Source organism: Dromiciops gliroides, chromosome 4 (assembly GCF_019393635.1).
Source record: "Dromiciops gliroides isolate mDroGli1 chromosome 4, mDroGli1.pri, whole genome shotgun sequence".
Taxonomy (NCBI): domain Eukaryota; kingdom Metazoa; phylum Chordata; class Mammalia; order Microbiotheria; family Microbiotheriidae; genus Dromiciops; species Dromiciops gliroides.
The window spans coordinates 34,896,984-34,919,222 of NC_057864.1; the positions used below are offsets into that span (position 1 = coordinate 34,896,984).

The 22,239-nt window shown below is 40.5% G+C and overlaps 1 protein-coding gene across 8 annotated transcripts in view; it reads left to right on the forward strand.

The window, feature by feature from the left end:
• The window catches only part of EVI5 (ecotropic viral integration site 5), a 251,225-nt gene that overhangs the window by 39,542 nt on the left and 189,444 nt on the right, over nucleotides 1–22,239 (forward strand). For 2 of the 8 annotated variants that reach the window (XM_044001520.1, XM_044001518.1), the window contains exon 2: nucleotides 8,001–8,168. The exons of the other annotated variants lie outside the window; for them this stretch is intronic. The gene's annotated coding sequence lies outside the window, so the exon portion shown is untranslated. The remainder of the gene's footprint in view (nucleotides 1–8,000; nucleotides 8,169–22,239) is intronic. 8 annotated transcript variants of the gene reach the window in all.

Genomic DNA, 22,239 nt, shown 5'->3' on the forward strand with positions numbered 1-22,239 from the left:
TTAAGTATTAAGCACCTGTTGTGTGCCAGGAAGGGAGATACAGGGTGATGAAGTGTCTGGAGAGCCAGCCTCAAAGCCGGTGAGTCCCACATCTGACACGTCCTGGCTCCGTATCCCTGGGCAAGGCACCTCGACTTCTCAGGGCTCTACACAGTTGTCCAGAACTGTAAATTGTAGAGAAGCTGCTGAACTGCACTGATAGAGTTCCCTATACCTGTGGAATCAGTTCTAGTGGTAGTTAGTTATCTATTCCTATCCCTGTTTGTCAAGCACATTGCTAGGTATGGGGGATACAGAAACAAGTAATCCCTGCCCTCAAGGAGTTTATATTCTATTAGTAGGAACAATGAATATGTACAGTCAATTCTCAGCTTTTGCAGGGTAACATTCCTAAAAAGGGGCAGGTGAAAAATGTGAATGTTGATACCTTGAACCTATGGGACATGGGTTAGGTTCCTGTGACCACCAAAAACTTATCTTTCGCTAGAAATTGCTGAAAATATCTTTTTATGCAGACAGTTCTTTATGAGAAAACATTAATTCTGATAATAAACACGGTAACCATGAAATAACGCATAAAATGCAGGGGAGAGGGAAGACGACCCCAGAAGGGATGTCAGAAGAGCCCCCAGGTAAAAAAGGGAAAGGAACAGCACCTGCCTTCTCTAATCTCCTTTTCTGGCTCTCTGGTTGAACTGTTTTCTGATGAAAAGCACAGGCCTCAGCAAAGTCCTTGGGGCCTTCCCCCAGCTCAGACCCCCAGCCTGGGCCCAGCATCCAAGAGAGGTGAGGGCTGAGCCATCAATTTAGCCACTTTTCCATTTTTTCAGTTCCTTCATTTTGCACTCAAGAGGTGACTTCAACACTTTCTAGAGCTAATGCAAACACTTTGAAGAATCCTTTCCTCCTTTTTGTAGATACAGACTTGCACCAGGCCTCTCATTTTTTTCTCTACTGTACATAGCCTCGAATGTGCTTCTTGCCACTGTGAGAATGAGGATCCACTGAATAAGTGTTTTGAAAATACATAAAGGGTCATTTGGAGGAGGGGAGATATAGTTGCTAGTGGAGATCATGAAAGGATCTCATGTCGGAGGTAACATTTGAACTGAGGTTTTAAAAATAATTTTATAAATCTTTATTTTATACACATATTTTATATATTTATGTGAAAATTTTATTTTATATAGTCTAAAACCTTGAATATTTTTATTTTTGTTTTATATATTTTATTTTATACATTTAAATTAAAAAAATATTCCGACTGGGGTGTACCAGATTGCCAAAAGGGTCCATGACATAAACAAAAAGTTAAGAATCTCTGCCTTTTTGGATTTGTGTTTTTTTGTGTTTTTTTTTTAATTGAAAGGAGTTTATTAAGCATCCCAAGGCAACAGGGCACTGATAGCCAATGGGTGACAATTTCAAACCACCTGCTCCTTTTATTTTTATTCTTAAGTAAAAAGCATTTTTTATTTATAGTTTTGTGTTCCAATTTTTATCCCTCCTCCCCCCCCCCCCCCGTGGTAAGCAATTAGGTATGGGTTATACATGTATGATTATGTAAAACATTACCATATTAGTCATTTTGTACACGAAAACTTGAATAAGAGAAAAAAATAAAAGAAAGTGAAAAATAGCATGCTTCATTCAGTCTGTGTTCCATCAATATCAGTTCTTTCTTTGGAGGTGGATAGTATGTTTCATCATTAGTCCTTTGGGATTGTCTTGGATCATTGCATTGCTGGGAATAGTTGTCATTTACAGTTCTTCATCAGACAATGTTTCTGTCTCTGTGCACAATGTTCTCTTGGTTCTGCAATCTTCATTAAATTGAGTTTTAAAGGAAACATGGGTTCAAAGAGGTGGAGGTGAAAAAGGAGTCCTTTCTAGTCCCTGGGGACAGCCAGAGCAGAGATGAAGTTTTGTGAAGAAGGAACAACCAGAAACCCAGTTTGGCTGCATTGTAGAGTGTATGAAAGGGAGTGACGTATAACAACAGGGTTATAGAAGCAGGTTGGAGCCAGAGGGAAGCACCAAATGGTTTATATTTGTTTGATGATAAAGTTTATATTTGAGACTGTGATATAATTAATCTGCCATCTACTAATATCCCTTTGGCTAAGACATTGTGAGTTTGATACCTTCCTATGTATTTCATTTTGGGGGCTTAAAAGATTAACTTTTCTCTCTCTCTTTTTTTTTTTTGCAGGGCAATTGGGGTTAAGTGACTTGCACAGGGTCACACAGCTAGTAAGTGTTAAGTGTCTGAGGTCGGATTTGAACTCAGGTCCTCCTGACTCCAGGGCCGGTGCTCTATCCACTGCACCACTTAGCTGCCCCAAGATTAACTTTTAATTACTAGTCAGATACACTTTTAGGAAACCAGCTTCTGGCAGAAATATTCTAACTTGCTTGTGCCATTTTTTAAGCTTAGAATTATTTGATGTTATCAAGTGATATATTTAAATTCCTAGCATTTCTTTAGCAATATCAGATAATATAGTTAAAATAGTTATATATGTATATATATGTGTATGTCATCTTACTTTATGATATGTTTTGTAAACCTTTTCAGAGCACAGAGCATGTAGCAATATGGATGTCTTTGATTACGAAGTTTAAGAATGTTCCTGATGGGGCAGCTAGGTGGCGCAGTGGATAGAGCACTGGCCCTGGTTTCAAGAGGACGACCTGAGTTCAAATCCGGCCTCAGACACTTAACACTAGCTGTGTGACTGTGGGCAAGTCACTTAACCCCAATTGCCTCACTCAAAAAAAAAAAAAAAAGAATGTTCCCGATTAATATATAAAATCATATAAGGGGATTATGCGTAATTAGATGTAAGTGGAATAAAATTAGTAAAATCGAAGCAAAAGAACCCTTCTGGTAGTATCTTTAAAAGTACTTAAAGCATTCTTAATCTCAATGTAACCAAATTAAATTTGCTTGGGAGCAGATGTTTGTCCCCGTTCCTTGCCTAGTTTTCAGTGACTGTGCAGAATGTGGCATTTATAACATGCCTCTTGACTTCTGAGGATTTTTTGGACTTGTTCCATGTGGTGCTGTGGTTATTGCAGAGTCTGTCCTATATACAGAATGCTGAAGAGTTTTGGGATTTTGCCACATGAGTAAATGGGGTATCAAGCCTGTAGAAGAGAATTAGGGAAGTTGTTGAAGTAGTTAAAGGACTATGCCACGGAAGAGCGATTAAATGGATTTTGTTTGTTCCAAAAGGGCAAAAAACTAGGAGCAAGAAATGAGTGAGAGCTGCCATGGTCCATTTTCTTATTTGATCTTTGTTTAGATCCAGTATTGTTTCCTTCCCCTTATAAGTGTTGGTGAAGCTGCAAAGTGTTATCATTTGTGACAGACTAGAATACTCGAGTTCAAAGCCTCATGAGTCCAGAAGTAAACTTTATGTACTACCCAGTGGTTTTCATTGATTTCCACTTAATGGCTCAGAAAGGTTACAGGACTTGCCCAGGCATCACAGTTTTTAGGTGTTGGGGAGCTGGGATGAAGTCAAATTCTGAGCCCTGTACTCTTGATATCCCTCACCACAGTTGCCACATTTTGAGCTCTGTAGAAATGGCATTCAGTCACTTCTAAAATACTGAGGGCTCATCGTGCACAGGATGCCCGAGTTCATGTACAACATGACTGTCGTATAGATCTGGAGCACGAAGGAGGTAGAGATAGTTTGGTGTGTATTTCAGACTGTCTCTGGGTTTTTATTATTGCTCCGGATCTTCAACTCTATTTTGCAGGTAGGTTTGCTACTGTTAGTCAAGGTGTTGTAGGTAGTATTCTCCATTTTTCATGAGCAGCTCTGCTTGGTTTCCACCCCAGGGAGCGTCATGCCTCCTCCAGGCTAAGCTGATCACCAAAAATCTCATCACTGCAGATTGATTCAGGTGTTTCTCCCCTCTGATTGGAGGACTGGAGGTTGGAACAAGAAACCCTTTTCAGGGTCTTCCCTCCATTTTCCACCAGCATATCTGCTTGTTTTCCACTCCACAGAACATTGAGTACTTCTGGTGGGCCCTCCATGCCTCATCTTCCTTTATTCTCCTTTTCTGTGTTATCTTCCTCCCATTAAATTGTAAGCTTCTTGAAGGTAGGGACTACCATTCTTTTTCTTATTTGTATCTTTAGCACTTAGAAAGTGCCTGGCACTTAATACATGTTATTGAATTGAACTGAAGTTGATAGTTATTTAGTATTTTTGCTAAACAAAGTTGATTATTAGCTTTAACAGTAAATAACAACTTCCGAAATCCCATATTATAGTTTAAATTTTAGCTAATATGAATTCCTTTTCTCTAATTCAGGACAGAGTTGCATAGAATTAGGTAACTTACTCTTACCCTTGCTTCCAGATATTTTAAAGACAGTAGTAAGCATCCTCTGCTTCTATTTGATACTATTAAGTTTCCTTTGTTTAACATGGAAAGGGGCAGCATTCATTGTTGAAAAGAGCCGTGGATTGATTTAGGAACTGGCTATCAATCCCCTTTTAGTTTTCCTCCTTTCTGACCTCAGGAAAGTCCCTTCATGCCCGGTCTTCAGTTTTCTCATTTATTAAATGAAGGGTCCCACTCTAAATACCAAGACCCTTTTTTTCTGTTTGGACAGATTGGAGCAGGAGGCAAGAGCAAAGATACACCCGTTCCTTGGCCCTGTTTTTCCCTCCGACCCTCAGAATAACTAGGGAGCCTTTTTGCCAGGGTTGCTAACAGCCTCTAGTGTCTGGGCTAGCCCCCAGTAGTCCTCTGGTTTTTGTCCTCTTGAGCCTGTTACTCAGGAATCTGAGGGACAAACTATATCTGATCACCCCCCCCCCCCCCCGAAGTCCTGACCTGGAATGATTTCTTATGTTCCATTTCTGGCAGGGCTCCTTTTATCAGCATCAGAGGCAAGTGTGTTAAAGGGGGAAGGGCACCAGAGAGAGAGTCAGATTCTGGGCAAATCACTCAACCTCTCTGGGCTTTCTTTCCTGTGAGAGGAGGGCTTGGCCTCTAAAGTTCCTCCATTCTAAAGGTAGGATTGCTCTCATTTAACTGGAGATCTTTGTATTACCATGATAATAAAGTAGCATCCATAGCCTCCTTCGAGTTCCCTAGTTCCCATAGATCGTCACTGGACAAACCTTCCTCCCCTCTACCCCTGTGGGTGGTACTTAGTTGACTGTTTTTCTAGCTTACTTCTCCTTAGTAAGTAATCAGGTGATAGTGTTTTCAAGTGATGTTCCTGGTGTGCTTGTCTTGTATCTTTTCCATTCCTTCCAGAGCCCTGGAGTTCCCATCATTGCTTTATTTTTTTTTGTTTGTTTTGTTTTTGCAGGGCAATGGGGGTTAAGTGACTTGCCCAGGGTCACACAGCTAGTATGTGTCAAGTGTCTGAGGCCGGATTTGAACTTAGGTACGGTACTCCTGAATCCAGGGTCAGTGCTCTATCCACTGCACCACCTAGCTGCCCCCCCATCATTGCTTTATAATGCTAGGTGCTGGTCCATTACCTCTGGGTGTCACTTCATGAAAAGATGGCTTTATCTTTGAGTCTTCCTGGCTTGCAGTCAGTTAGGAGGCATTTATTAAACACCTGTTGTGTGCCAGGCACTCTGCTAAGCATTCTAGACACAAAACCCAGGCTATTATGTTTTCTATCAAGAATGGACAACATGCCACTCTTTGAGAACTGTCTGAGCTCTGTAAACTCCACTTGAGCGATTAAACCTTAACCCGGTCTGATTTTCCTTCAGTTCTGTTTGAAAGGTGTGGGAGCCTTCCCAAGAGCCTCCAGAGGCTGTCCGACTGACTACCTCAGCTGTCATTTATTAAGTTCTTACCCAGCACTATTATCGATTAGCCCTCAAGTTTATCCCATTGGAGCATAGCATGCTTCAAATGCAGACAATCCCCAGGAGCTACTCTAGGTTGGATAAGCAGCCCCTCCTAACTGGGCCTCTTTCTGTGCCCGTTATTCCATTTTGCCTGCTTTTTAGCAAATCAGTGAAAGGTACATGCCGTGTCTTGTATATTAATCGTAGGGCACTTGTTAAGCACCTATGAGCAAGGCATGGTCATAGGCGGTGCTGGCTGATAGTCGTTGGCCTCTGTTCTCTAAGAAGACCAAAGTGACGTCACTAGGTTGGACTTGTGTTAAGTGCTTAAGTCTTTTTCATTAGTTCATTGAAGAATCCTTTACGTGTTCAGGGATGCATTTGGTACACATTGTCATATGGAAGTTTCTGGGTGTTTTTATGTGGGGGTAGTTTTTATGTTCAATTATGTTAAATTAAAAAAATCAACCATTTATCACCCACTTTTACTGAGTTAAGTGACTTTTGATACAAGTAGGAGAGTGGTGAGAAGGCATTAGTTAGCGTTTTCTTGCATGCTTTGTGAAGCCTGAGCTTTGCATACTGTGTGGTTGCTACATTGTGTTCAGCCAGGCAGTGAAACTCAACCTTGGCTTAGGTTCTGTCCTGTGTGTGTGCTAGGTGTCATTTGGTAAACAAAAGACACTATTGTTTCTAATGCTTTGTACTTCTCACACGTGGTGTATATCTTAAATTCTCACTGGCCCTTAAGCTGTCCCACTTCCGAATGGCTTTTTATCATGTCTGCTGTGAGCCAGCTCTTCTATTTCAAAGATGAAACTTTGGCCCTAGTTGAGCAAACATATGAGCTCCCTTTTGATTGTAAGGTAGGTGATCAGCGGATGGCTCGGGTCCCTCAGTTGGGCTGTGTCACTTGTGTTAGAATATTAATTGTCTGGATAGGGGCATCTTGTCACATATCATTTGAGGTTTCTATAATTTGGGGAGAGGGAAAAAACTATTCACCTAATTGCTAGCATATGTTACAGTATCCAGATCAACCATTAGCCCTAGGATCTGCTTTACATAGTAAACAATTATCCATACCTGGAGTTTGGGTGAAGAAGCTAATTAGCCTGATCACTTAGATGGTAATGATGAGGGCTCAGTATACTAAAGTAGATACAAGGAAGCTCATGGTGCTCTTCGAAGTAACCTTTCTGTCCATCATTGTAATTTTATAGAAAATCCAACTGAACCGTTAGTTGTTAGATGGAAAGGATAGGATTTCTTGCAAGAAGGCACGAGGATGTTTCTCTTGAGAAGCATTGTGTTCTTGGCATCTTCATGGACATTTGAAAATGATTGCTCTTTTAGTATGCCAAATACGGCTACTCTTATTTTTGAATGAGACATCATGGTTTGGCAAATAGTTAAGTACTGAATAAATGCTTGTTGACCTACTAACAGGGAAAAAAACCCCACTGCAATAAAAACTCTGGTCTCAAAGAAAAGAAATGATTTCAGGAAAGAAAAATGTGAGCTAAGTGGCAGAGGGGATAGAGCACTGGCCTGGGAGTCAAGAAGATTTGAGTTCAAATGCAGCCTCTGTATTTTGTGACCCCAGGCAGATCATGTGACCTTGGTGTGCCCAATTTCCTTAGTTGGAAAATGGAGATCACAATACAAGGTTGTTGTGAGACTCAAATGAGATAATATTTGTAAAGCACTCAACACAGTGACTGGCACATAGTAAGTGCTTAATTAATGCTAATTCTCTTCCCTTTCCTGGTAAGCCAATCACACTACTTAATCATGAAGAATTTTCTTACCTTTATTGAGCATTAAACTTGATTGGAGGGAAAAAATTGTCAAGGTGATGGATCAAAATGTCTAAGATTTTATTTGTCAGAAAAACAGATTTCCAAGAATCAGTGTCCCTACACTCAAAGAGGAGGGCACGGATGAAAGACAAACATTTTGAATAAATTTGGAGGAGCTGCATGGCAGCCATCTTTAAAAAGCAACCAAAAACTTTTGGGGAAACTGCAAAGCAAAAAATTAACAAGAAATTGTCAGTGATCTTCTCAAGGCCTTATAAAGTAATGGGATGTGACATGTCACTCAGAATCCATTTCTTGGACTCACATTTGGACTTCTTCCTGGAAACCCTAGGTGCTATCAGTGTTGAGCAGGGGGAATGCTTCCATCGAGAAATCTCCACAATGGAAAAGTGATGCCAGGCACATGGAGTCCAAACATGCTGGCTGACTACTGTTGGACACTGCAGAGGAATGATCCACAGACAAAATAGAACAGAAATCATAAGTAGCTACATTTTAGGTGAGTTAAATAAGCACAATTTTGTTTAGTAAAAAAAAAATAATAAAATCTAAAACTGTGATTCCCATGAAAATAGTGAATGAAAGATACAGTTTGAAGCTATACTTACCAACAAACCATTTATAAAGCTTGCACATTTTTATGGCTATGACAGGAAAAAACAAAACTTTTTTATTGTTGCTGTCAGGTGACAACCAGGATGTATTTTTTCCTCCCCCTAGCCTTTTTAAGTCATTTAAACTTTTAAAAACTATTCCTTATCATTTTTACTTTGTGAATATTTCTTTACAGATGTGAATTCAGCAGGTATATACTTATTAAACATGTGCTGTATGCAAGGGACAGTGCTAAGATGCTAGGGAAGATATGTGAGTAAATGATAGAATGCATCCCATAGTAGGATCTAGAATAGGGAGCAGATGGAAAAGACAGACAGCTAAGATGTAGAGAAAAATCCTTCTTTGTTGAACACAGTTTATACTTGGAAAAAGATCCCAAGTGTTTCTACTTTAAAACAGTTACAGGGGCAGCTAGGTGGTGCAATGGATAAAGCACTGGCTCTGGATTCAGACACTTGACACTTACTAGCTGTGTGGCCCTGGGCAAGTCACTTAACTCTCAAAACAAAAACAAAATAGATACCAACATTTTAATTAGTGGCAAAAAAATTCATTTGGAACTTTTTTCAAAAAATGAAATTTAAAATGATGAAAAGGTTTTTTATCTAATATTTGACAAAATTTAGGCTATAAGTACACTTGAGTTAATTCTTAGATTGGTCAAAGAGTAAAGCAATGTATAGTAAAGTATAAATATAAATGAAGTATTTATTTTGGGGAGACTTTTTTTTGACAACATTTTATGATAGCAGAATAAGACATCTTTCACTTTACATTTGACTTTCACAGTATGTTAGTAAAAAGGGTCATTAGGAATTCTTAGGGCATTATTTTCTTTGTTTTTGAAGTCATTTTCTTTAAGGAAACTAAAGACTGTCAAATCAAATTAATTAAACAACTACCATGACAGAAATTTCGAATACAAAGAGAGCCAAAAAAACACTTCCTGCTCTCAGTGGGGAGACAACATGGAAACAATTACATCCAAACAAGATGTGTCGTGTGTGCGCTTATACACACACAATATTATCAGAGGGAAGGTGTGAAGATTATGGAGGACTTGGAAAGGTTTCTGGCTCGGGACGTTGGGCAGCAGCAGTCCCTTTAGGAGTGTGTGAGGCAGAGCAGTGTCACTGGATCGCACTGCATGGGAGGAGAGAAGCGAAATGGAGCATGTTAAAAGCCAAAGAGGGGGCTTCGGAGTCAGTCCTGGAGAGCACAGGGAGCCCCTGGAGGTGATTGATTTGGGGATGACAGGTCAGAGCTGTGCTTTAGGAAGACCAGTTTAACAGCTGAGTGGAGAGAGACTTGAGGCAGGGGGACCAACCAGCAGCATGTTTCCCTTGTTCAGGTGGGATGGAGGATAGATTCTAGTGTTAATGATCAGTTCAGCAGTGACTATTTTCATATTATGTCTTCTTTAGATTGCCTCCATTCCGTTGTTAGGGCACAGTGGATAGAGAGGGCTGACCTCAGTCAGGAAAGCCAGGGTGCCGCCAGGCCACTCCTCTGACAGGTATTGGCAGTGTGACCTCTCAGCAGGAGACTGAGGCTCCTCATTCCATGCCGACCACCCAGTGACACCTGGTCACTATTGTCTGCTGACCTCCAGGACACTCCCTTTCTTTCCTCTGTGAGTTCTGTGCCTGGCTTACACACAGTAGGGGTGGGCATTGGTTCTTGGGGACGACCAAAATGACATCGCTGTGTTGGGGTCAGGGTGCATTGTGTCCACCTGTGGCTGAGCTTGGAGGCTCTACCACAGGCAGAACCTTAAAGTGTCCACATGGATGTCAGAAATGGAGATGTCTCTGAATTGGCGCATCTCCTGTTTCTTTTGAGGAGCTGCAGTTCGGCTTCACTTCGCAAGCACAAAAGCTTCTTTGATGTGGGCATGCCATGGTGGGTGGTCTCCCAGGTCATTGCTTCATCTCTCCTCTGTATGAGCGCCTGCCACTCTCCTTAACTCCTGCCCTCACACTACATACACACATAATGATCCTTTCTCAAACACCCTAACTTCCAGGTTCCTCAGTTTGCTCATTTCCATGACCTACTCTTCCATCTCACTTCAGCCTCAGACTGATGGCCATCCCCTTGATCTTGCTGTTATCCACAAAGACACCATTTCTGTGTTAGTGAACTCCGAAGTTCCCTTATCTGATCGCATAGCTCATTCTGCCTCGACCCTCCTCAGTCTTTGCCATACCATCACCCACTCCTGAACTAGCTACATTCTCCTCCCTTCCCCATCCTGACTTCTTGGTGAACCAGTTCAGCTCTACAGTGTCCTTTCTTTACACCCTTGCTCCTTTAGCCTGGCCTCGATTTTGTCCTGCTAGGCTTCAGCCTTGGTTTACTCTCATCCTCTGTTGCCTTCATTGCTATTCACTTGCTGCTGAAAAAAGCTTAAAAAAAAAAATCATGAAATCTTGTTGACTGGGTCTACTCCACTACGGATGCATCACATAACCTCACCTGGGCCCTCACTTCTACTGGACAATACTTTTAGGCCTCCCTAATTAACTCACTATCCCAGCCACCCTCCTTCCACCCTCTCAGCTGAAAATCTTGCCTCATATTTTAGTAAAAAAAAAATTGAAGATATTTGCCGAGAGCTCCCTCTTTCCTGTTTGTCATCTTACATTACTCAGATGCCTTCCACCACTATCTCCCTCACTCTTTTTTTTTAATTAGAAAAGTATTTTATTATTTTCCAGTTACATGTAGAGATAGTTTTCAACATTTGTTTTTATAAGATTTCTAGTTTCAAATTTTTCTTCCTCCCTCCCCTTCCTCCCCCCTCCCCAAAACAGCAAGTAATCTGATATAGGTTATATATGTACAATCACATTAAACATATTTCTGCATTAGTCATATTGTGAAAGAAGAATCAGAGCAAAAAGGAAAAACCTCAAAAAAGAAAAACTACAGCACCCAAAACAAAAGAAATAGTATGGTTCCATCTGCATCCATATCCCACAGTTCTTTTTTTTTCCTGAGTTTGGTATCTCCCTCACTCTTATTGCAGATAAAGAAGTCACCCTTCTCCTTGCCAAAACAAACTTCTCTGTGGTCCATGCTATCTTATCTTTTACAGCAGATTCCCCTCCTATCATCCCCAATGTCTTGCTTTTCTTCTTCTTCTTTACTTTTTTTTTTTTGGTCGGGGCAGTGAGGGTTAAGTGACATGCCCAAGGTCACCCAGTTAGTGTCACATGTCTGAGGTCAGATTTGAACTCAGGTCCTCCTGAATCCAGGGCTGGTGCTTTATCCACTGCAACACCTAGCTGCCCCTCATCTTGCTTATCTTCAATCTCCCTGTTTACTGGTTGTTTCTATCACTGCTTATAAACATGTACGTGTTTTCCCTATCCTAACCCTGCCCCCCCGCCAGCAACCCCTAAACACCCCCTGCCTTTATCTATCCCCCAGCTAGCTATCATTCCGCATTTTCTTTTTGTGGCTAAACTCCTTGGGAATGCTGTCTACAATAAATACTTTTTCCTTCTTTCCTTAGATTCTTATGTAAACTCTACACTCTAGTTTTAGACATCATTTTTCAGCTGAAATGGCTTTTTCCAAAGTTACTGATGGTCTCTTAATTACTTGATATAATGACCTTTGCTCAGTCCTCGTCCTTCTTCACCTCTGCATCCTCTTACACTGTTGGTCACCCTCTTCTCCCTGACACTCTCTTCTCTTTAGGTTTTCATGACACTAGTCTATCCTGGTTCTTCTACCTATCTCATTGTTAATTCTCGGTCTCCTAGATCTTCATCTAGGTCATACCTACTAACCCAGGGTCTTCCTTAGAACTGTCTTTGGCCATCTTCTCTCTCTAAAACCATTTCACTTGGTGATCTCATTAACTGCCATTGTTTCAGTTACCTCCATGCTAATTATTTTCAAATCTGCTTATCCAGTCATAACCTCTCCAGCTGGCTGTGTGACATTTCAAACTAGAGGTCCTATGGATGTCCTAAACTCAGCATATCCCAAACTGAATTCATCTTCCAGCCTTCCCCTCTTCCTCCCTTACCTATTACTGTTGAGTGCCAACATCTTTCCAGTCTCTCCAGATCTGAAACCTTGCTATCGTCCTCAGCTGCTCAATCCCATATCCAGCCTGTTGCCAAGTCCTCTTGAGTTTACCTTTGTAACATCTCTCATATATAGCCCTTAATCTCTTCTTTGCCTGCCCCCTGGTCTAGGCCTTCACCACCTCATGGCTGGACTATTCGAACAGCTTGTGGATGGGTCTGCCTGCCACAAAGAAATCTTTCCCTTCTCTGGTCTATCCTCCATTCAGCTGTCAAAATACTCTGCCTAAAAGTTCAGGATGTCACCCCCTATTCAGTAAGTTTCTGTGGCTTCTTATCATCTCTAGGATTAAGTATGAAACTATCTTTCTTCATGACCTGCTCCCTTCTACCTTTCCAGTCTTTGTCTATTTATACCTGTGAGTGAAGGGACTGCTTTTTTTTTTTCCTGTTTGTTTTCCCAGAGTTTACAGCAATGCCTGGAACACAGCAGGTGCTTCCTAAATGCTTGTTGACTTGAACTGAGGATGGGTGGTATACTAAGTACAAGGAATTGTATGAGCAAAGGTACAGAGGCAAGAAAGTAGTAGAAGTGTGTTAGATATGAGAGAAAAGACTATATTTGGACTGTTCTCAGAGCCCTAAAGGCAGAGAGTGAGTCTGGTTTCAGGCCCAACTGCTTTATGGCGTGCCCCCCCCCCCCCCCCAACCTCCCAGTACGGGGCTGCTCTGCATACCAGGCTTCAAGCAGAGGCTCCTGGGCCTTAGGCCCAAGCAGGGCCTGAAGAAGGGCCTGGGTTTTGTGGGAGTCTGCTGGGCTGGGAGTTCACCTTGAGGCACCCAAGGTGATCCCCACATGACTCGGAGCTCAAGCCCTGACTTGAGTTTTGTTTTGAAAGGTTATGTTTATACAAGCACTGTTTAGTGGGGAATGGGGACATTCTTACTCCAGCATAGGATTGGGGCCTAAAGTGACAATCTGATTGGTTGTTAAATGGAATAATCTGATTGGTCAAACCCCAAGACAGGTTTTCTTTCTTGAAGAGTTATGTATATTAACACAGTATTGTCCTGAGGGGGAGCCAACACTCTTACCCAAGGCCTGGTATTGTACTTTGTAAAATCTGATTGGTTAACTGGTAACACCTGATGGGTTCTTAGGCTGTTACTGTTATTCTGTCTAAATAGCAGCTGTAATAACTGATATGTAAATGAGGGATATCAAAAGGCCTTAATGTGATTGGTCGGAGGGGACCCCTTGAGGGGTATAAATAGAGGTGAGGGACCTCACTTCAGTGCACTCTCCAGCACATTCAGAAGAGTGCCCATCAAAAAAAAGGGGGGGGCAGCTAGATGGCGCAGTGGATAAAGCACTGGCCCTGGATTCAGGAGTACCTGAGTTCAAATCCTGCCTCAGACACTTAACACTTACTAGCTGTGTGACCCTGGCTGGGCAAGTCACTTAACCCTAATTGCCTCACCAAAAAAAAAAAAAAAAGACAGAGTGCCCATCTTTGAGAAGGTGAATAAAGCCTTCACTCACCAACTGCTGCCTGCTTGGGATTTTTGAACAGTGACCTGCTAGCAACACTAGGGCTGCCAACACTTGAGCTGTTGACACTCAAACTGCCAACACTAGAGCTGTGCAACACGAACAGTGGTTAGCTGTGTTTCTAACCGATATTAAGTAGTCCAGTTTGGCTGGTCCCTAGAGGCAAGCAGTGCCATAAGTATGAAAAGTTAGGGAAGTGCCAGGACTTTGGGCTGTGTGTTATGCGGTGATGCTATTTCCCTAGCATTAATAGAATTTTTCCTTAAAATGAGAAGGATGGATTAGGTTCTCTTAGCTATTTTAATTACCATATTTGGCCACAACTGCCTTTGTACATGCATGACTTTATGGTAATTCAGCATACTCATTAGGGAGGGAAAAAGGAGGGAAGCCTTTGTAGAAAACAGACATTTCCAAATGAGATTTATAGAAGGATCTTCCTTACCCAAGGCCTGGTATTGTAGTTTGTAAAATCTGATTGGTTAACTGGTAACACCTGATGGGGAGGGTGTAGACTGCAAATCTCCATGTGTCCCATGCAGTTTTTGCAAGAGTAAATAGGTTGTTGTAGCAGGTGGTAAATAGTTTCCTGGTTTTCTTCTTCTGTATGGGAAAAGTCTCATCTCTGATGTATACTGATCAATTTTTCTCACTCCTCAGGAAAGTATTATGTGTTACCTCAGCTAAGAAATCTGTGCTTTGAGATTTTCAGTCATTGTAATTGGTTAAATGTATTGAAGCATAGGCTTGTAATGCTTATTATTTCTATACAAGATCTGCAAAGGAGAGAAAGTAAGATTCAGTTTTTCTGTAATCTCAGATGCTGTGGGGCCCTGGCTCCAGGTGTGGACACTTGCCTATCAAGTAATTATTTTGGAGGCCTTGGCTAGCTCAGAGATGTAAAGCAAAACATTGAGAAGCAATGAAAAATGCATAGGTTTGTAGAATAATAAAAAAATGACACAGGCACAAATGTTGAAAGGAGTTCTGTCTCTAAACTGCTTAGCCATTAATGCATAACAGGCCATCAGCCAATGGGAGAACAAAGAATAACGATGCCAAAGTTTCTTGATTGCCTTAATTTCTCATTTAAATCTCTGCTTGGCTTTTTGTTCAGTGCTTAGTACAGTGGGGTGTCTTGCATCTGTGAGGCATATCAGCAGACAGTTTCCAGGGAATTAAAATCGACTCTGATGGAGAAGTAAGGAGATATTGAATGGTTTTAGGCACTGACATAATCAGATCAGTGCTTTATAGAAACATGTTATTGTTCATCTAATAAGATTGTTTTATATTTTAACACCCCACCAGCAGTTTCTATATCATTAAAAAAGTTCCCTAAATGCCTTAGCATTTGATCTATTTTCTTTGAAGTTAAATTTTGTATTGAGATAGCTTGCTTTTTAAAAAAATAATAAATATTTTTATTTATAGTTTTGGGTTCCATTTTTATCTCTCTTTCTTTCCCTCCTCTCCCCACTTCCCTGAGGTGGCAAACAATCATATATGGGTTATACCTGTATGATTGTGAAGAATATTACCATATTTGTCATTTTGTACAAGAAAACTTGATTAAAAGAAAGAAATTGAAAGTTAAAAATAGTATGTTTCCATCTGTTCCATTGATATCAGTTCTTTCTTTGGAGGTGGATAGTATGTTTCATCAATAGTCCTTTGGGATTGTCTTGGATCATTGTATTGTTTGTGGTTTTCTTTTTTTTTTTCTTTTTGTGGGGCAATGAGGGTTAAGTGACTTGCCCAGGGTCACACAGCTAGTGTTTGGATCATTGTATTGTTGAGAATAGTCGTCATTCACAGTTTAAGATAGCTTTTTACATCACCTTCATTTCTTTTTGTAAAAAATGATATTATTATTAATTTTCAGTTATCCAACATTCATTTTTTAAAATCCTTCCTTACCTTCTCCAACACACTGAAAGAAGCAAAAGAAAAGAAGAAATAACCAAAGCCTTGAGGACAGTCAAGCAAAATTAATTTCCACATTGGTTGAGTCCAAAAATGCATTTCTTGTTCTGTGTATTAATCCATTATTTTCCTCTCCTGAGGTTGGGGTTAGGCTTCTTCAAGTCAGTCCTCTGGAATCATGGTCCATCATTTATCTGATTAGAGTTCTTAAGTCTTTCAAAATTGTTTTAGGTAATCAAGATCTTATTCTGTGACCCTCAGTTCTCTTTGCTTGGTCAAGAACTCTTTCACTATTCATAGATCTGAAATTTGTTTATGAGGGGACCTTTCACATCTGGTCTGGTATCCACTTAAGCTTGCTTACCTTGTGAGAGGCTATAGAATGTCAGGTATTGTTTGCCACCCTGAGGCTGCTCAGTTTCAGTGATGGCTTTTGTCATGCCAGTGGTTGTGCTCTTTGTGCTTATCAGCCTTCATTCCTGATGGTCTCTGTACCTTCTGCTGTCTCCCCCAGAAGAGGAAAGAAAGGAGTTAGTTCAGCAGAGCTCACTAACACATCAGCTCCCTCTGATCACATACAATCGTCCCCTGCCTTTGTGCATTCTCTAAACTCTTTTTTAGGGTCTAGCTTGGCTATTAGAATTACACAGGCTTCATCTTTGGCTTTTTTGTTCTTTCCATTTACACTTTGGTGGTCCAGCATATATTTTTTTTTCCCTGATCCTGCTTACTTCACTTGGATTCCATTTAGAAATCTTTCTTCACTTCTGAATATTTTCCATTCTTCACTTCTTACTGTACAGTATTCTGTTTGGTCCATCTTCATTCCTTAAAAGGAGTACAGAGCTAAAGTGTCCTTTCAGACCTTGAAATATAGGTGATGTTACATTGATTGCATTAGTATGTATGAGTCTATTTGCATTATTTTCCTTGGATACCAATCCCCCAAATTCTCTTTTGTTTTGGAGTCTTCCACCCCCTCAGCACTTTTTTCCTCTTCACATCTGCTGTAGTTTTGATTCAGATTAGTTCACAGAACAATTTGAGATCGCCTTAATTAGATTTGTTAACTGGATGGCAGGTGTGCATTTTACAGGAAGCAGTGTTAATGTATTTAAATAGAACCTTTTGATAACTGCAATTTGGTATTAGAAGAAATTTGATTTTAAAGATTAAATTTAAATCTGAACATATTAATATATGATTTACATTAAAATGATTTCTTAGAATTTATTTCCATTCTCATTCACTTTTCTTATGATAATCTCATTCACTGATAAAAAAGTATCATGTACTTATTATGGCATAGAGGTGACCCAGAGTTCTTGAAAGCTATCCCAGGGGGGAGTGTGAACTTAGAAATAACAGTTTTGAAATAGTCTTTGAACTTTAACTTTATTTGTTGGTACTTTAATGTCACATCTGTGTCTTATGCAATGAGTGGCCATACTTTTTTGAAGAACTGAATTGCATCGGTTTTACATTCTGCTACCAATGAAAGCAGACGACGCTATCAGAGAAATGTGGTAAAGATAGAAAAATGGACATCACAGCTCTTAGCCATTTCCCAAGAAGTTTAACTGATGTAAATCACTTTCTATGACAAGGAGACCCAAAGAATCAAGAAACTGCTCGGGCAGCAGATACTTGAGACGCGTGGTAGCCAAGGGGACCAGTGGTTTCCAATTTTGTTTGCAAAATTTTATGGAAGAGAATGGTGGAAGAAGAGCATGAGGAATATCACCTCATAAGAAGGAAAAGAAATGGGTGGGAAAAACATGTCTGAAGAAAACTTTGTGCTGGGGGGTGGGGGGAGAGTTGGGAGGGAGGGCTTGTATTGAGGGTTTTTAAATGGAAAAGAGGACAAAAATCAGATAAAAATAGAAAAGATCCATAAAGATTTTTGTAAAATTAAAAATGACAGAGCCACCACATTTGGATTCTAACATCATTGTCACTACAGCATTTTTATGGAGATACTATGTATGCTCCTCAAGGGCATCTTTGATGAAAATTACAAAAAGGGCAAATAGGATCTCGCAAACCATATTCTAACAGTAGACCACCTCTATAGATCTGTAGCCGACTGAGAGGTGCAGAGTATAAAAAAAATTTCCTTATATCCGTTGAACTCTTAAGGAGTATTTGATTCAGTCGAGCAAAAGCTTTTCCTATTTGTGTCAAGTATTAGAAGATTTCTTGAAAGATGGTGGCTGGGGTGCTGTTGAGGACTGCTGTGTAGTCAGGATCATCCTGGGACTGGAGCTAGAAGAGACCTTGGAGACCATTTTGTCTGGTCTCTGTATCAAAGGGCCAGAGTGCCAACATTGTTGGCTGCTACACAGCTCGGGTCAGGTTTGACAAAGCACTCAAGCTTTTTGAGACTTGCGTTCCTCATCAATAAAATGAGGAGGTTGGACTAAACAATCTCCATGGGGCTTTTTCACTCTAATATATAATCTCATAGGGGCAGCTAGGTGGCACAGTGGATAAAGCACCAGCCCTGGATTCAGGAGGACCTGAGTTCAAATCCGGCCTCAGACACTTGACACATACTAGCTGTGTGACCTTGGGCAAGTCAATCCTCATTGCCCTGCCCCCCCAAATTAAAAATATATAATCTTATATAACAGCAGAATACTTTGATCCTCAATTAATATGAAGTCAGGAATAAAATAGGAAATATGCTTGTCAAAGGTGTTTGTGAAAGGCAGGTAGGTAGCTAGAATGCTGAGCCTGGAGTTAGGAAGACCCGAGTTCAGCTCCAGCCTCAGACTTTACTAGCTGTTTGACCCTGGGCAAGTCACTTAACTGCTGTCTGCCTCACTTTGCTCATCTGTAAAATGTGGATAATAGTAGCTCCTACCTCCCGGAGTTGTTGAGAGGATCAAATGAGATAATGATTGTTAGGCACTTAAACACAGTGCTGGGCACATAGTAAGAACAATAGAAATGTTAGCTGGTTTTGTAGCTTTTTTCTTTCATGTGGAGATTTAGTGCAGATTTCAGATGCAAGTGGAATTTCCTATACATAAAGTCTTCGTGTGTGTGTGTGTGTGTGTGTGTGTGTGTGTGTATAAAACATTGTGTTAATCTTAAATGAGATCCACAATTACTTGATTTTGGCCAACTCTACATTGGAAAAACCAAGTTCATGAAACATGTTTGCTGTTATAGACTGTAAAGTGATATAAGAGCATTAAACTCCCCTTTAACCTTTCCCTTAGATATCTCCCAGACCAGTAAGAGAAAGAAACCTCTGAGCTTTAATTAGAGATGGATTACTTAGCTTTTATTGTTTGGGAATTGATTAGCCGACAAACAGGTGATGCTGAGGGAAATAGGAAAGTAGAAATACAAATAAATAGTCTTAGATCTAAGCTTAGTCTATATTCTTTTCTAAAACTCACTGAATCCCAAAGCTACCTCTCAGGCTGAGAACCAGTGTCAAGCACGTACTGCCACTGAGGTCCAGGGCCGATCACCCGAACACGCCGTCAAACTTGAGCCAGTGTGTGTGGGTTGAGAGCGAGAGAGAGAAAGGCCTACATTCATCTATCTATTAAAGGGAGAGCACATTTCTAGCTCCCTTCTGCACCGGAGTCCTCAGGAAAAAGCGAGACAGAGCGCTAGTCTCTTCCTTCTTCCTCCCACTAGCCAACGTCACTTCCTGATGCCAAAGAAAAGACTTCTGGTCTTGCCCTCAAAGACCTTCACTTCATGGGCGGAACTCTTCTGCAGTAAGTCTCCAGCAGGTGGCGTCATTCCAATAATTACAATAGACAGCTCCTAGAACTTGTTATACATGTATCTTAAACATACACTGTAAACAGTTAACTGGACCCAGAATTATTGAAGGAATGGAGATGAGTCAGCTGAAACACTTTTTGGAAATTGAACTGTTCTTTTACTGACCCCAGTTTTTCCCTCAGAACAAAAGTCCGTCTTTTAACACCAGTGATACTATATGGCTTTTATTCATATCAAACCAGTCTCCAGAGAATTGAAGTTGGTGATACCATGGAGGGAAATATTTGCATTGTAGAGGTCACCAGTCTGTGACACATTATAAATAAGCAGTTGCTCAGGAGAAGGGACGTAAAGATGACATCAGAAAAATACAAGACCAGGAAAAAGATGGGCTTGTCATGTTGTGAGAGACAACCTGTGCATTTCATTAATATCTACACAGTGTTAAATCTAGAGGAAGACTGCTAGCACAGTGGGGGGTGGGGGGCTCACTATGTTTCACGTCCTGTTTGTGGAAAATTACAAAAGTGGCTTTGGATGGCTTCCTCTCTGCCTTGTTGGAGTGAAGAGATAAATAAATATCAGGTTCTTACTATGTCATTTCCCTCTGTTTAAACCAGCCCATACCTTACCCCCCAAGGTCAGCCTGCTCTCCTAAGTGAAAGTTGGCTCATTGTGTTGTGGTTTTTTTTTTTTTTTTTGGTGGGGCAATGAGGGTTAAGTGACTTGCCCAGGGTCACACAGCTAATGAGTGTCAAGTGTCTGAGGCCGGATTTGAACTCAAGTCCTCCTGAATCCAGGGCCAGAGCTTTATCTACTGTGCCACCTAGCTGCCCCGGCTCATTGTGTTAATGAACTAATGAGAGAAGCTATAGGAGTTTCTCAGGACTCTATTTCTAGTTCTTCTGAATGCAATTACAGGGGTCATGTGCAGATGTGTGCATATGATCTTTGTGTTGTGTTCTATTATAGAAATTAAGTATGCCAGTGGAATGTAATTCTTTAAAAACCATATCAATCAGCATAAATGAGGTTGATGAGTAAATCTCTGTGTCATACATTTAGAGAAAATAATCCCCCAAAGTATATTTTTTTTTCCAAAAGCTTATTCTTTGACATCTTTAGTTCTCCATCCTTAAAGCGACAACTTTAGGATGGGTCTTCTAGGTCCTATTTAGAACTAAAGAACAAATACTAATTTTTCCTCGCTGGGCCTCTTGTCCCCTGTTATTTATCTTTGTCATAATTGCCAAATTTGTCTTTTTCCTTATTTCAGTTTTATGATGTCCTCTTTCTTGTAGTTTTCTGTTGATTATAGGTAGACATTAAAATCTATATATGTAATCTATGCAAGTCACTTAATGTCTTCAGTTTTCTTATCTTTTATAGGGTTGGACTAAATGTCCCAGAAAGTCCCTTCTGGCTCTCAGTCTAATTCAGTTTTATTTTGTATCCTGGTATTTTTTTTTTTTTTTTGGCAGAAATTATATCCGGTTCATGGATCAGCTGTAAGATGACACAACATTAGGCAAACAGTGTTGGCAGGAGGTTAGGGAGCTCTGATACCACCATGAGAGCTAGGGGTGTCCATCCTTGAAATTGGTTTTTACCTCAGTGATGTGATCATAGGAGTTTGAGATGTGTTGGCAGAAATTAGATGAGTTTTAATGATGTCGTTAACTGTGAAAGAACAAAGGATGGAGTAATGCTATTTGAGAGATGCTTATACTTATTTCCTCCACTTGATTGCAAGTTTCTTGGAGATAGAGACTGCTTTGTACCCCATGGATCAGGGTACAATCGTACATTTTGGTCGGAAGAAACAGTAGGGGCCATCTAGTTGTACCCTCTTCACTTTATAGCTAAGGGATCCAGGCCCAGAGAAGATAAGTGACTTGCTTAAGGTCACACAGTTTGTAGTGAGAATTGAGATTAGAATCCATTTCCTTTAACTCCAAGTTCAGTGCTCATTCCATTTTATCACACCGTATTCCCCAGTATTCATGAATATATTTGGCACATAATCTGTACCGTTAACAAAGGCATATTGAATTCTATGTTTCTGAGATTCTTTTTGTGGCTTTAAAGCTCTTTGTGCTGCCTCCTCCTCAGCCATCTCTTTTGCTTCCCAAATTCATTCCTTCTATCGTGCAATAATTCTACTGCTGTTTGTGCGTTTTCTGCAATACTTTTCTCTCTCCCCTCTCCTTTTCTGCCTCAAATGACCTTTCCTGTCTAAGCTCATCCGACTGTTCTCATTAGTCAAGGTGAAGCTTCATGGAAAAATTGGAATTTAGATGATTGTTTGAATGAAAATGGGAGAGACATTTTCCCCTTCACCCCTCTCTATTTGAAAGTGACCACCATAACGGCTTGCTTACCATTTAACAGAGTACATTTATAACATTGCTTATACATAATGTAAATAGAGTGGAACCTTGTTATGTACAGAATTTTTCTAAAGTGTTAAATTTATCACCTGAGTCATTGTTAGTTTTTCTCACTTTAAAAAAATCTTTCAGGAAGTCCTTTATATAGGGAGGTCTGGGCAGTTGATGCGTTACTTTCTTAAAGGTTAAAAGACTGAAGCCAGAGCTGATGTAATGCTTATTCTGAGAGTGTTTCCTGCAGATCCAAAGCACTTTTGCAGTATGACATGACACCCACAGCCCTTCTTTGGA